The 15287-nt window shown below is 30.5% G+C and overlaps 1 long non-coding RNA gene across 1 annotated transcript; it reads left to right on the forward strand.

The window, feature by feature from the left end:
* Positions 1 to 9388: 9388 nt before the first annotated feature.
* LOC126880526 (uncharacterized) lies at positions 9389 to 11910 on the forward strand. The gene is made up of 3 exons (XR_007696626.1): positions 9389 to 9686; positions 9745 to 9939; positions 11729 to 11910. It is a non-coding gene; the product is annotated as an uncharacterized LOC126880526 (long non-coding RNA).
* Positions 11911 to 15287: the final 3377 nt, after the last annotated feature.

Genomic DNA, 15287 nt, shown 5'->3' on the forward strand with positions numbered 1-15287 from the left:
TTAGCATGTTCTTCGTGTTCCACTCAATAAAATGCCCAGTTGGTGATATAAACATCAGTCTGATTTTTGCATGAGAGTTTAATGAAATGGTAACAAATCAATTGGAAGTTCTGTGCGAAAAAATAGATGGAACGTTTTCGTAGTCTGACGTTCCAAATTTTTTACCTGTTCCACAATCAAAACTTCCCCTGTTTCAATGTTTCCATACATCAAAGTTTGTCCGACTAGACACCGTTAAGCTAATAACAAATTTTTAGCTTGCTATTAGTCAACTTTTTTTTGTTACGCGGATCCAGATCTATTTTTTATAGTAATATAGCAAACTAAAGTGCAATGTAAATGTAACACTGTAAATTCTGTGACTGTAACCTAATAGATATTGGCTATTGATTAAAAAAACCGAACACCGGTTTTTTGAATAACCGGTTTTTTAACCGTCAGGTTAAACCGTAAGTAAATGAAAACCGCTATAACTGAAAACCGGTGTTTTGTCAACAACCGCCATCTCTATCACCGGCATTATTTCCTCTTAATACCCGTATATTAGTAAATAGCTCTCTCGAGGCAAATCCATTTAAATTAACTAAAGCCCCTACAGAGCCTTCAGGAAATAAAAAGAGTTAAATATATCCCAAAGCTATGAGCATCGACCGATCTCATCGTAGATCTTATTAGGGACTCGGTCACTGTGAACTATACTCAGGACCTAATCAAGTAGAATTTATAGGTCACTGGACAATGGAAAGTACTTGGAATTTGGAGTAATGGAAAGAAAAGATGTTTGGAGGATTTTGTTTGGACAATGGGATGTAACTTTTATAGATCTGACCAACTAGACTACGGGAAAGCAACATAAAATATGTTGATGTATACCAGGTCATTCTATTATTTAACAGAGGGCAATTGAAAACAATTTTATTAAAATCGAGAGTGAAAATTTCTTGTTTTGGGATCTAGAGTAGAAAATATAACATGATCATTTCACAAAAAAAGTCACAATGCATGGTTAGAACAGCAAATCTACTAATATGAAAATTGATGCTGGTGCGACAGATAATAGAATCAACTATTTTTCAATGGGAAATAAGCCACAATTTTACCAAAAAAAAAATGATTTTATTAACGTTTCGATGCCCAAGTCGGATGTCGTTGTCAAAATACAAAATAATACTAAATTAAACAAAAATGTTGTTGCTTAGTAAAACATTCTTCTAATAATTTATTTAATCTGACTCATTTATATCGGCAATTCAGACATGTATTATACATTTTAAAGTAGAAGACTTTAAAATGATATTGCCAATATTGATGAGTTGCGTTCCTGGGTTTTCCCTCGTGATTTACTATGGAATCTCTAGCGCGAGAATTTTACTGCCACCGTTGCATTTGGTTGTTTTTTTAAAGACAGATCACATGCTATGATTTTTTGTGGCGGATATTCTTGAGTTGGGTTGATTTCATGTAATCAAATGAACCTATCTTTTAGTAAAGTCGTCCCAGGAACGCAACTCATCAATATTGGCAATATCATTTTAAAGTCTTCTAATTTAAAATGTATAATACATGTCTGAATTGCCGATATAAATGATTCCGATTAAATAAATTATTATAAGAACTTTTAACTAAGCAACAACATTTTTGTTTAATTTAGTATTATTTTGCATTTTACAACGATATTCGATGGACATAGGAGTGTGTCCATCGAATGATGTCCATCTTAAATTTATCGTTTACATCGACGTAGAGTCGCTACTAACATCAGTTTTTAAAAATGTAAATCATATTTCTCTATGTCACCTATTCTATAAGGTTGCTAGTTTCATGTACTAAGCGGAACGCACTGAAGATGATCTGATCTAGATTGAAAACGTTTTGCGAATCCTTTTGGATGACTTTTTAATAGTTTTTCAATAAACTTTTTATACCATTATACAAACGAAGTTTTTACTTGTTCTGTATGAGTTTTTGTAAAGTTTTCTTCTTTTTTAACTTTTTATATTATTTACTATCAATTCTCACTAACTCAAAAACGATACTGTTTTATCCTAGCTTTATTTCTAGGTGCTATATAATTATCATTTTAATCAGATGTCAATGACACCACAGACTAAATAAATACAAAAGAACTAAGTCAGCAAGAAAATGCAGATAATATAAACGATTTTTAATTGAATACAATACATTATTAATAAAAATAAAGCTTAACATTAATTTAATATAATATGAGTATACAATAAGATGAGGTGAAATAAGAGAAATAATATACTCGGATGGATGTCAAAAATGGCTTACTTAAGGTCTTTAAATATTTTATGTATTGTTTGTATATTTTTAGCTAATAGGAGCAAAGTATTCTGATTGACTTATTCTTAAAAAAAACAAACAAAAAAATCAAAACTTACTCGAGTAAATTTGTCCAGATTAAAAATTTCTCCCCCACTATCCACTGCGGTACACAATAAATCAATAAAATATCTCACACACAATACAAACTTCAATTCTACCTATCCCCACCGAGAAAATCCAACAAAATCCACCTCATATTACTGAATTTAATTAATACTAAAAAAACAGATTATTTATCCATTTCTTATCAATAAATAAAAAATATTTTTTAAACAATTTTTTAAGGAATAATGAAATTAAAAAAAATTAGAAATGAGAAAATGAAAATACTTTTTCCACCTATCTCTACCGAAAGTATACTTTTCCGCACCTGATTGTAGGGAGCAAAGTTGTACTTTTCCTTCCTAAGGAGGAAAAGTAATAGTGACGTCATGGTATTTCATTCATGAAATATAACTTATTGACGCCCCGTATAATATCTATTTTCTATTACGTAGGTATCTATACATTTTAACGTTTATTTATAAAACACCCTGTATTTTGCAGAATGGTAAAAAACAGTAAATTGTTATTTTGATTTAACAATGTTTCCATTAATAATTTGACTTATATTTGACAGTTGACAGTTATATTGTACCTACTTGTTAGTTTTAGTTTTAATAAATTTTGTTGGTTAGTTACATAAATAAATTAAGTAAAAATGAAAAATGACTTGTTAATAATTTGAGGAAGGTGGAAAAACCATATGTATAACATGGGAGTAAAGTGCCTTTTCTTCCCTTGAATGATTACTGCCCGACGCGTAGCGGAGGAAAAGTAGCACTTTCCTCCCTTGTTATACAAATAGCTATTCAATATTTTAATAGAAAATGCTTTGTGCAGTATTTCTACTTCTTCAGTTCTAACGATTGTAAAATAACCTACAGATGTAAAGCAATGTCAATTACAGTGGTTGTAGTTGGTATAAAAACTAATTTGAAATTAAATCTATTTTCACTAAATAAACCCTTTAAAGCATGGCCAATATATTTTCCAAAAAATAATCAACTTTCACACACTTGGGTTTTACATTTTGTTAATTTTCCTATATTTTATTTCAAGATCTTCTATCCCATTATGGACTGACTGATTTCCTGGTATTTTCGCTCAACATGTGGCAAGTAAAATTTTGGTTTTTTGATATTAATACATAACTAATCCATACTACCTATTTCTAGGTTTTTAGATTTAAACCACGCTCAATGTTTTTGATTATTATTTTGCTTATTTAAAAAAATCCTGATTATACTATGAACAAGAGTCAATTATACAGGGTGTTTCATTAATAATTGTCCATATAGTAACTGGAGAAACCTTAGCACAAAATACGAAGATTTAACCTAAAACACTTAAATAAAATGTGGTTCCTTACTGAGTTTCAGGGTGTTTTATCTAAAAATTTAAAAACTATTTTTGCACAGCATTTTAAAACTATTCAACATATCCTTTTAATACTTGGCAGAAAGTGCGACTATTATACACCCTACTAAATTATGATACACAAACGTTTCTAGCTACTACCAGAGGCGTACGACAGGGGATAGTGAATGGTTGATCCTTCTCAAATTCTACGCCACTGGAGGAATTACTATTTTAGTGCCATTTTTATATTTTCCAATATTTTCTAGGTAAATAATATACTCTTCGTTGGTAATGATAAAGCCATTAGTTTTCGAGATATTTGAAGTTAAATATGAAACGGCACAGTTATTTTGATTAATTTATGATATGATTCATATGATTAAAATTTAAAAATTATTTGTAGCCAGTACTTTAAAACTATTTGGCGTATCCTTATCATACTTGGCAGAAAGTGTAGGTACTGTACACCCTACTAAATTAAGATAAATAAACGTTTCTAGCTACTGCCAGAGGCGTAAGACAGGGGATAGTGACTGGTTGACCCTTTCAAAATTCTACGCCACTGACGAAATTGATATTTTAGTGTAATTTTTTGATTTTCCAATACTTTCTACGTAAATAATATACTCTTCATTCGTAACGATAAAATGATTAGTTTTCGAGATATTTGAAATTAAAAATGAAGCGACACACTACATTAATCAAAATAACCGTGTCGTTTCATTTTTAACTTCAAAGATCTCGAAAACTAATGACTTTATCGTTACGATTGAAGAGGATATTATTTTCATATAAAATATTGGAGAATCGAAAAATTAAACTAAAATAGTAATTCCGCCAGTGGCGTAGAATTTGGAAAGGGTCAACCATTCACTTTCCCCCTTTGTACGCCTCTGGTAACAGCCAGAAAGGTTTTTTTAACATAATTTAGTAGTTTATACAGTACCTATACTTCCTGCCAAGTATAAAAAGGATACGTCGAACAGTTTTAAAATTCTGAGCAAAAATAATTTTTAAATTTTTAGATAAAACACCCTGTAACTTAGTAAGCAACCACATTTTATTTAAGTGTTTTAGGGTAAATGTTCGTATTTTGTGCTAAGGTTTCTCCAGTTACTATATGGACAATTATTAATGAAACACCCTGTATTATTCAGCCATATTCTTAAGAAAGAGCTTTTTGTCATTACTCGTGACTATTTTTGGTGTCATTTATTTTTCAGTGTCCATGTGTTTTGTGTATAAATTATGCCAGAGAGCTTTTTTAAGAGAATTTTGAGAATTTTTTTCTACACAACCATTTCATAGAATCTATAATATTTAAAATAGCTGGTTTTTGTAAGCTTTTTTTCTTTTTTTTTTTTTAATTTTTACCATTATCGATTCTCACTAACTCGAAAAAATTATGTTTTCCCCTAACCTTATTTTCCAAATTATTTTTGTATTTATATTTTTGTGTCTGAGTTTAGCGAACAGACTATACCTATTTCTAGGTTCTTGGATTTAAACCACGCTCAATATTTTTGATTATTATTTTGCTTATTTAAAAAAAATCCTGAATATACTATGAACCAGAGTAAATTATATTATTCAGCCATATTCTCAAAAAAGAGCTTTTTGTCACATGAATATTTTTGGTGTCATTTTTTTTTCAATTTCCATGTATTTTGTGTATAAATTATGTCAGAGAGCTTTTTTAAGAGAATTTTGAGAATTTTTTTCTACACAACCATTTCATAGTATCTATAATAGGTATTTAAAATAAATAATTTTTGTAAGCTTTTTTTTTTAACTTTTTACTATTATCAATTCTCAGTAACTCGAAAAAATATTGTTTTCCCCTAACTTTATTTTCCAAATTATTTTTATCATATAAAATGAACCTAAGAATATCACCAGATTATTAAACCAGATATTTTGACATTTTTTGTATTTTAGTTATAATTTTTTCATAAATATTTTTGCCTAATATACCAATAACCATTGTAGTAGATTGTATTGAATTTAAAATAGGGCGATTTATTTCCGTATAAATATCATTTTAATCAAATGTCAATGACACCACAGACTAAATAAATACAATGAATCTAATAAAGAAAATGAAGATAATATACACGATTTGCAATAGAATGCACTATTAGTAAGAATAAGACGAAATATTCATTTAATACAATATGAGATGAGGTGAAATCAGATTAATCATAAATGTTGAGATGGATGTAAAAAATTGGTCTGCTCGTATAGTTTTATTGTTGTGAAAGTGTTCGAATATTTTATATGTTATTAGTTTATCTTTAACTAATAGATAAAAGGTACTGTAGTTGACCTAATCTTAAAAAAAAACAAATAAAAAAATCAAAACTTACTCGAGTAAATTTGTCCAGATTAAAAATATCTCCCCCACTATCCACTGCGGTACACAATAAATCAATGAAATATCTCACACACAATAAAAACTTCAATTCTACCTATCCACACAGATAAAATCCAACAGAATCTTCCTCATATCATTGAATTTAACTAATATTAAAAAACAAATTTTTTATCCATTTTTTATCAATAAATAAAAAATATTTTTTAAACAATTTTTTCAGGAATAATAAAATAAAAAAAATAGAAATGAGAAAATGAAAATAAAAGACTAAGTTTTTCAACCTAATAAAAATATTTGTAAAATAAAATACAGTGGAGCGTCGATAATCCGAACCCTGGTAATCCGAACGTTCGCTAATCCGAACACAAAAAAAATTATGCAATTAAAAAATTTTGATAGCGGACCGAATTTTTTGATTTAATATGACAATATGGACAAAACATGACCGTGGATTTTGTTTTGTTTATGCAGAAATACATACAATATATTTGTTTATTATGCAGGTGTTTTATTCCTTGTAACTAAAACGTATGTACATAATATGTACATATTATGTACCTACTATGTTTATGAGCTGTGTATGTATTTTGAACATATGTTGGATAATCCGAACAATTTGATAATCCGAACTACTCCTGTACGAATTAGTTCGGATTATCGACGCTCTACTGTATCTTTAAAAGATTTTTAATTGAAAAACTTATTAGTCCATTTCTCTGGTGACACCTCCAAGGCTTTTACAATATGCAAGCCAAATGGATGCTGCAGTGAAGACAAAAAGGAAGGAATTCTACACTATGCAATTCACAACCCCCGTCTGCAGCTTGGTAAAGTTCCAACGGAAAATGGACCTAGTTACTCTATAGGAGTAATACTAATATAAAAATAAAAATGTATACCATTTTTATTCAGTTGCAATGCGAAGCCAAAACCGTCTTAATTTTTACTTAGATTAGAGAGTGCAGCCAGCACTCTTATCGACGATTTCACCTCTTGTTAGAGGCTCTTCAGAGAATGCATAGGCTGCTTTCTCTAATCCTGGTAAAAATTTTTTCGACATATTAGTCCCCCATTGCAACTGACGTGAAGGTAGTAGGTGCGTAGCGGCATCTGCTAAATGAAATACTAAGTTTTTTAACCTAATAAAAATATTTGTAAAATAAAATATCTTTAAAAGATTTTTAATTAAAAAACTTATTAGTCCATTTCACTGGTGACACCTCCAAGTCTTCTACAATATGCAAGCCGAATGGATGCTGCAGTGAAGACAAAAGGGAAGGAATTCTACACTATGCAATTCACAACCCCCGTCTGCAGCTTGGTAAAGTTCCAACGGAAAATGGACCTAGTTACTCTATAGGAGTAATACTAATATAAAAATAAAAATGTATATAATTTTTATTCAGTTGCAATGCGAAGCCAAAACCGTCTAAATGTTTACTTAGATTAGAGAGTGCAGCTAGCACTGGTAACCAGGATTAGAAAAAGCAGCCTATGCATTCTCTGAAGAGCCTCTAACAGGAGGTGAATTCGTCGATAAGAGTGCTGGCTGCACTCTCTAATTTAAGTAAAAATTAAGACGGTTTTGGCTTAAAAAATTTTACCAGGATTAGAAAAAGCAGCCTATGCATTCTCTAAAGAGCCTCTAACAAGAGGTGAAATCGTCGATAAGAGTGCTGGCTGCACTCTCTAATCTAAGTAAAATTTAAGAGGGTTTTGGCTTCGCATTGCAACTGAATAAAAATGATATATATTTTTATTTTTAAAATGAAAATACTTTTTCAATATTTTAATAGAAAATACTTCGTGCAGTGTTTATACACTTCTTCAGTTTTAACGATTGTGAAATAACCTACAGATGTAAAACAATGTCGATTACAGTGGTTGTACTTGGTATAAAAACTAATTTGAAATTAAATCTATTTTCACTAAATAACCCTTTTAATGCATGGCCTATATTTTCCAAAAAATAATCAACTTTTACACATTTGGGTTTTACAGTTTGTTAATTTTCCCATATTTCATTTCAAGATCTTCTATCCCATTATGGCCTTACTGATTTCCTGGTGTTTTCGCTCAACATGTGGCAAGTAAAATTTTGGTTTTTTTATATTAATACATAACTAATCCATATACTACCTATTTCTATGTTCTTGGATTTAAACCACGCTCAATATTTTTGATTATTATTTTGCTTATTAAAAAAAATCCTAAATATACTATGAACCAGAGTCAATTATATTATTCAGCTATATTCTCAAGAAGGAGCTTTTTGTCAGCATGACTATTTTTGGTGTCATTTTTTTTTTCAATTTCCATGTGTTTTGTGTATAAATTATGCCAGAGAGCTTTTTAAGGAGAATTTTGAGAAAAAATTTCTACACAACCATTTCATAGTATCTATAATATTTAAAGTAAATAGTTTTTGTAAACTTTTTTCTTTTTTTAACTTTTTACATTACTGATTATCAATTCTGACTAACTCGAGAAAATACTGTTTTCCCCTAACTTTATTTTCCAAATTATTTTTTTCATATAAACTGAACCTAAGAATATCACCAGATTATTAAACCAGATATTTTGACATTTTTTGTATTTTAGTTATAATTTTTTCATATATTTTTTTGTCTAATAAGTTTTTACCAACGATAACCATTGTAGTATATTATTGTATTGGATTTAAAATGGGGCTATTTATTGCTACATCATTTTAATCAGATGTCAATGACACCACAGACTAAATAAATACAAAAGAATAATCTAAGTCACGAAGAAAATGAAGGTAATATACACGATTTGCAATAGAATGCATTATTAGTAAGAATAAGACGAAATATTCATTTAATACAATATAAGATGAGGTGAAATCAGGTTAATCATAATGTTGAGATGTTAGAATATTTTATATGTTATTAGTTTATCTTTAACTAATAGATGAAAAGTACTGTAGTTGACCTAATCTTAAAAAAACAAACAAAAAAATCAAAACTTACTCGAGTAAATTTGTCCAGATTAAAAATATCTCCCCCACTATCCACTGCGGTACACAATAAATCAATGAAATATCTCACACACAATAAAAACTTCAATTCTACCTATCCACACAGATAAAATCCAACAGAATCCACCTCATTAGACGTTTAATGATACGCTCGGTGGTTGCACCGGGACGACCGTCGGAAAACTGGCGTCGCGGCGCGACGAGAGCTTTGCGTCGGCGATCATCGGATGGAGATCGACCCTTAGCTGGGCCATCAAGTACAAGAATCTACAGGTCGAGCAAGTCTCGTAAATTTCACGATTGCGAGCCACGCTTCACGCAACCGTGTTTGCGTACTTGTGTTTCGAGTTGCGTGGTCGTGCGGAGTTATATTTACCAAATTTAAATATAATCGTTTTCAAAATTAAATCAATATGGCTACTGGGTGTAAAAGATAAATCTTATTCTATCTGTTCTTAATGAGTTTTAGATAATTTTAGTTGTATTTCTTTGTAATTTATGTACAGGTTTTACTAGCGAAATGAAAATTTTCCTGTCCTGTCTGCTGTAATCATTTTATATCTGGTAAGTTACAATTACAACAGTAACGATTTTTGAAGATGTTAACATTTTAATCTTATAGGAAAACCAGCCGACTTAATCGATAATAACAATCTCCAGATTGGGTTCCTTCAATAAATATGGTCTATAAACACAATGAAATAAGTTCCCCAAAATCTAAAATGGAGTGGTATCAAAGGAGAATTAAAGGGAAAAATATTCATATTGAAATTATTTATAAGGCACTGGACTGTCTTAAATTCTACAATAATACTAGGTGGGTAAATGATTTTAGACATTTTTCATTAAGAGTAGATTAAGATTAAGTAGATTGTCATTCAGTAGATTTAAGACTTGTTTACACGGGTAGAGTAATGATGCAAGTACTTGATAGAGTAGAGTAACTCTACCTGTAAAAATGCTCAGCACAGTAGAATAGCTAGTAGAGTGTATAGTAGGAGTTAAAGTAGAGTGACTAGCAACATATGGCAAAGTAACAACTACTCTATGACCACCACCACTGCCAAAATGTCTACTCGGCTGCACACTCTACCCATGGAACACGCTCAATTATGGCAGAATAGAGTAGGTAGGAGAGTACATGGGGGCGCTGTCATTCTGGCTGGAATTGTGTTTTGTGTAAATAGTGAAAATGAAGTTCACCGAAGATGAAACTTTAAAACTTGTAGAGCTATAATAGGCGAATACCAGTGTTTATGGAATTTAGGTAGTGTATACTACAGAAATAAAAGTTTGCAGCAAGCTGCAGAGGATGAAATCGTCGAAAGAATGGCAAAGGGGGCTTTGGAGTAAACGAGCTTAAGCAAAAAATTAAGAATTTAAGGTGCACTTATAATCAAGAGTGTTTAAAAATACAAAAATTGGTTTCACTATACTAGCATCAGTACTATACTTGTACTCTCCTCATGTGAATGGTATCAAGCCATTTTTGGTAGAGTACTACCACTACTCTACTCTCCTCAAAACTCTACCCATGTAAACAAGTCTTTAGAAACAGTGGAAAATGAGGTAGCTAGTAGAGTAGTAGTAGAGTAAAATATACTGGTTTAGCAAATTACAATGTTTTAAGGTAATACAGTAGCGATAAACAGGTAGCCAAAACGTGTTCCAAGATTGTCACTGTAATTTTGAATATTTTTTCGAGGCATTTGGCACACGTATTCGTAAAATAATAAAGAATGGCGGTACAGAGCCCAATTTGAAAAATATATTAATATGTGGAAATTACTCTGTAATTATACAATATTTAAAAAACGAGCCTGTACTGCCATTAAGAAGAACAAAAAAATACACTTTCTTCAAAAATAAACTTTTTTATCCGATGCCTAGATTTTGTGTAATTTTGGAACTACTAATGAAATAAAAAATTTTAGTAGTTCCAAAATAACACAAAATCGGATAAAAAAGTTGTATTTGAAAAAAGTGTATTTTTTGTTCTTCTTAATGGCGGTACAAGCTCGTTTTTTTATATTGTATTTAATTACAGAGTAATTTCCACATATTAATATATTTTTCAAATTGGGCTCTGTACCGCCATTCTTTATTATATTACGAATATGTGTGCCAAATATCTTGAAAAAATATTCAAAATTACAGCCGCAATCTTGGAACACATTTTCGCTACCTGTTGATCGATACTGTTTCCTCTTAAGATAGTTTTAATAGTTATTTATGATATAAGTATTAAAAGTACAATTTTAAGACGCGCATGTGAAAGTTAACTTGAAAAAATAATTTTATTAATGTTTTGACTTCCACATCAGATGTCATTGTCAAAATACAAAATATTCATTATTATTAGGTTTGTTCTAGCAAACAGTCAAACTAGTCAAAAACCATCAGCAAACAGTTGGTCAGTAAAAGAACATAATACAGTCACCAGTGCGATCCCCTCTACTCGCGCTGGTCCACTATTCGCTGATGGTTTCAAACTGATGCCAGAACAAACCTATTATTATTATGCATATCATTATCTGTAAATAATATTTCTTCTGATTGTTAATTGTAAAGGATAGAAAAATTACCATTTATTTTATTTTTTTTAGAATCAGCTGAGAGAAGTGGTCTACAAAAAACCAGGAAGGAAACGGAATATGTGGCTACGAAAGGCAAAAGAAAGGTTTACAAAGCAAATGTGACACATTTTTTTGAAATATTTAGGAATATCAGTAAATTGCACTAAAAAAATGTATGAAAAGATTTTGTTCAATAAAAATGTTTATATTTATCAAGGATGTATTATTTGGTATGGCCACATATCGTCAGTGATGTAATAATACATCCTATCTGTTTTTTCATGAGTTTTGTGAGACTAAAAACTTGTCTTAGGGTCACCTCCTGTTTTCATATGATATTTTTTGACTTGTTTTGTAGTAAATTAAACTATCTATGAACTACAAAACAAGTCAAAACTTACATATGAACACAGGAGGTGACCTTAAAACATGTTTTTCCATCTCTCATACAAAACTCATGAAAAAACAGATAGGAGGTATTGTCACATCAGCAAGGATGTACAGTGATGAGTGCCCTAATAACCGGCAAAATATGGGCAACATATTTAGTTGTGAGATAAAAAGAAATGAAACTAGTCGAGCTGGGAAATTTAGCGAAATTAACCTTTAAATTTACGTTATATTGATCCCACCTTTACACATATCGGAGGAGTATGTCAACTAAAACTGTCACTGTGACAGTGGTAGTTTCTAAACTCGTCTGATACGTCTGAAGGTGGTACACAATCAATACAATCTAAATGTATAAGTTAATATCGCTAAATTTCCCAGCTCGACTAGTTTCATGTCTTTCTATCTCACTACTTAATACATCTTTTGTGCTATTTTGCCGGTTATTAGAGCGCTCATCACTGTATTTCTGGTATATCCAGGGAATGTCTACAAAATATATTTTGAATGTCCAGAGAACATTCGTGGACATTCATGGAATGTTCCAATAAGACATTCAGGTAATGTTTAAAATACTGACACAGGATTTTCCTGGGATGTTCAGGGAACATGTTTTCGGGGATATTCCAGGAATTTTTCAATGTCTGTGTACCTTCTATGGACCTATATGGAATATTTTGGTGTTATTACCGCCGCACTCCACTTGCGATTTGTAATCAGGAAGATTGAACACATTGTTTCAAATACAAGTCAATCCATTTGTGACTAAATAATCATGGATTGACTTCTATTTGAAAGAATGTGTTCAATCTTCACAACTACAAATCGCAAGTGGAGTCCGGCGCTTAGGGCTACTTCCTCTTCGGTATTATGTATTATACTACAGAAATCAGGAACTTTCCTTCTAAATATATGTATGCATCTTGGCCATCAAACATATTCTTCCAAACATTTTTTTAAGGGGTTATATAGGTCTTGTGGGTAAAAAGTGACTTTTTAAAAAAATTATATCTCGAAAACTAAAATTTATTTTTATTTATAATTGGAACATGTAAAAGTATAGTACTTAAGGTAGTCTCAAAAAAAGTTTCAGCCAAAAATATTCATTTTTGTAAAGTTTAAGTTTTTTTGCGTTGGCAGCATAACTAAGTCCAGTCTCATCTGAAATCAAAAAGTTTCTTGTAGTTTATACCTCTGGCTAGAATATGAACGAAGGAATTAAAAAAAATGAAATTTGAAGATTTTACATAAGTTTAAACACATTTTTGACCCCAATTTTTCTCATTTTTAAAGTAGTTTTTTTTATAAAACAAAAATGACCTCATCTAATAAAAAATCCTTTGTTCATTCACTAGCCAGAGGTATAAACTACAAGAAACTTTGATTTCAGATGAGACTGGACTTGTTATGCTGCCTACCGCAAAAAAGGGCTGTTGTCGAAAAATTGCAGTCAACTCTACAAAAATGAATATTTTTGGCTGAAATTTTTTTGAGAGTACTATACTTTTACATGTTTCAATTATAAATAAAAATAATTTTTAGTTTCCAAGATATAATTTTTTTAAAAAGTCACTTTTTTACCTGCAAGACAACAACTTAAACCACAGAATCAAGCAATCAAGTTACACAAATTTTCAAACACCTCACCTGACACAGCGTCTCAAGTACGATTGCGCGAATTGGTAAATATAACTCCGCACGACCACGCAACTCGAAACACAAGTACGCAAACACGGTTGCGTGAAGCGTGGCTCGCAATCGTGAAATTTACGAGACTTGCTCGACCTGTAGATTCTTGTCCATCAAGTAGGGATGATTCGATACTACCAAGTACTCATATGGTATCGATACTTTGATTCGATACTGAGTACTCAGTATCGAATGAAACCGTATTCGATACCGAGTACTGGTATCGAATGAAAATACTAGTATCGAAACAATTCGCGATGATTTTACTGAATCTTTTATTTTGACAAATGACATTTGAATATTTTTGTAAATATAAAAATAACCTATAAAATAAAGTTTATTTTTTACCTGTCCTGTAATAAAGTAATGAAATCATAAATAAAAATTGAAATAAGATATAAGATCATTGGAAAAGAGGAAAACGTTGAATATAATTATTTTGTCATTTAAAGAATACCATAACCCATAACACTCATCATACAATTTGCAAGTGCAATTAGATATACTATTTTAGTAGTTGTTAATTACTTTTACATATTATGGGTAGGATAAAATGGGGAACTTATGGACAATGTATTATTAGGAAATAGTGGATATCCAGTTCTCATCTACCTAATGAACACTGTTGCAGAATTTTCAGACAGTAGTTGAAATGCTGTATAATCAATCACAATCATTTCAAGAATTGTTATTGAAAGAACATTGGTATTTTGAAGAGATTTCCCATTTTAATTTGTGTAATGAGGTGCATATTACTTTTTGTTCAAAGAATAATATCATAGGGATGGTTCGATGCTACTAAGTACGCATATGGTATCAATACCTTTATTCGATACTGAGTACTCGGTATCAGATCAAACCATATTCATTGAAATACTGGCAAATGAGGGTGCAAGTACATTTTCAACCATGAGCAAATCTAGTGCAACTATATTTAGTGTGTGTGTGTGTGTTTGTTTTAAAATATTATTCTCCATTTAAGGCAAGCTTAAATGGTTAATGTTGATAATTTTATTTTGATTGGACTGCAGTTTGTTAACAAATTTATAAATAAATATATTGGTGACTGATTTGAAGTATTCTATTATTATTATTAGCAGTTTTTTTAATAAATTTATAAATATATACATATAGGGATGATCTGACGCTAATAAGTACTCATATGGTATCATTACCTTCATTCAATACTGAGTACTCATTATCGAATCAAACGATATTCAATACCGAGTGCTAGTAGAGTTATATCATTAACCTCAGATTGTTCAGTTTTACATAATATTGGAGTAATTATTCAATGCTAGTAAGTACTCATATGGTATCAATACCTTCATTCAATACTGAGTACCTACTTTATATCAAATCAAACCATATTTCATGCCTAGTACTATATAGTAGAGTGATATTATCAATATCAGCATGTTCAGTTTTACATAACATTGCAGTAATTATTTGATACTATTAAGTATGTACTCATATTGTATAAATTTGATAGAGTACTTGGTATAGAAAC

The sequence above is a fragment of the Diabrotica virgifera genome, chromosome 2 (genome assembly GCF_917563875.1).
Source record: "Diabrotica virgifera virgifera chromosome 2, PGI_DIABVI_V3a".
NCBI lineage: Eukaryota > Metazoa > Arthropoda > Insecta > Coleoptera > Chrysomelidae > Diabrotica > Diabrotica virgifera.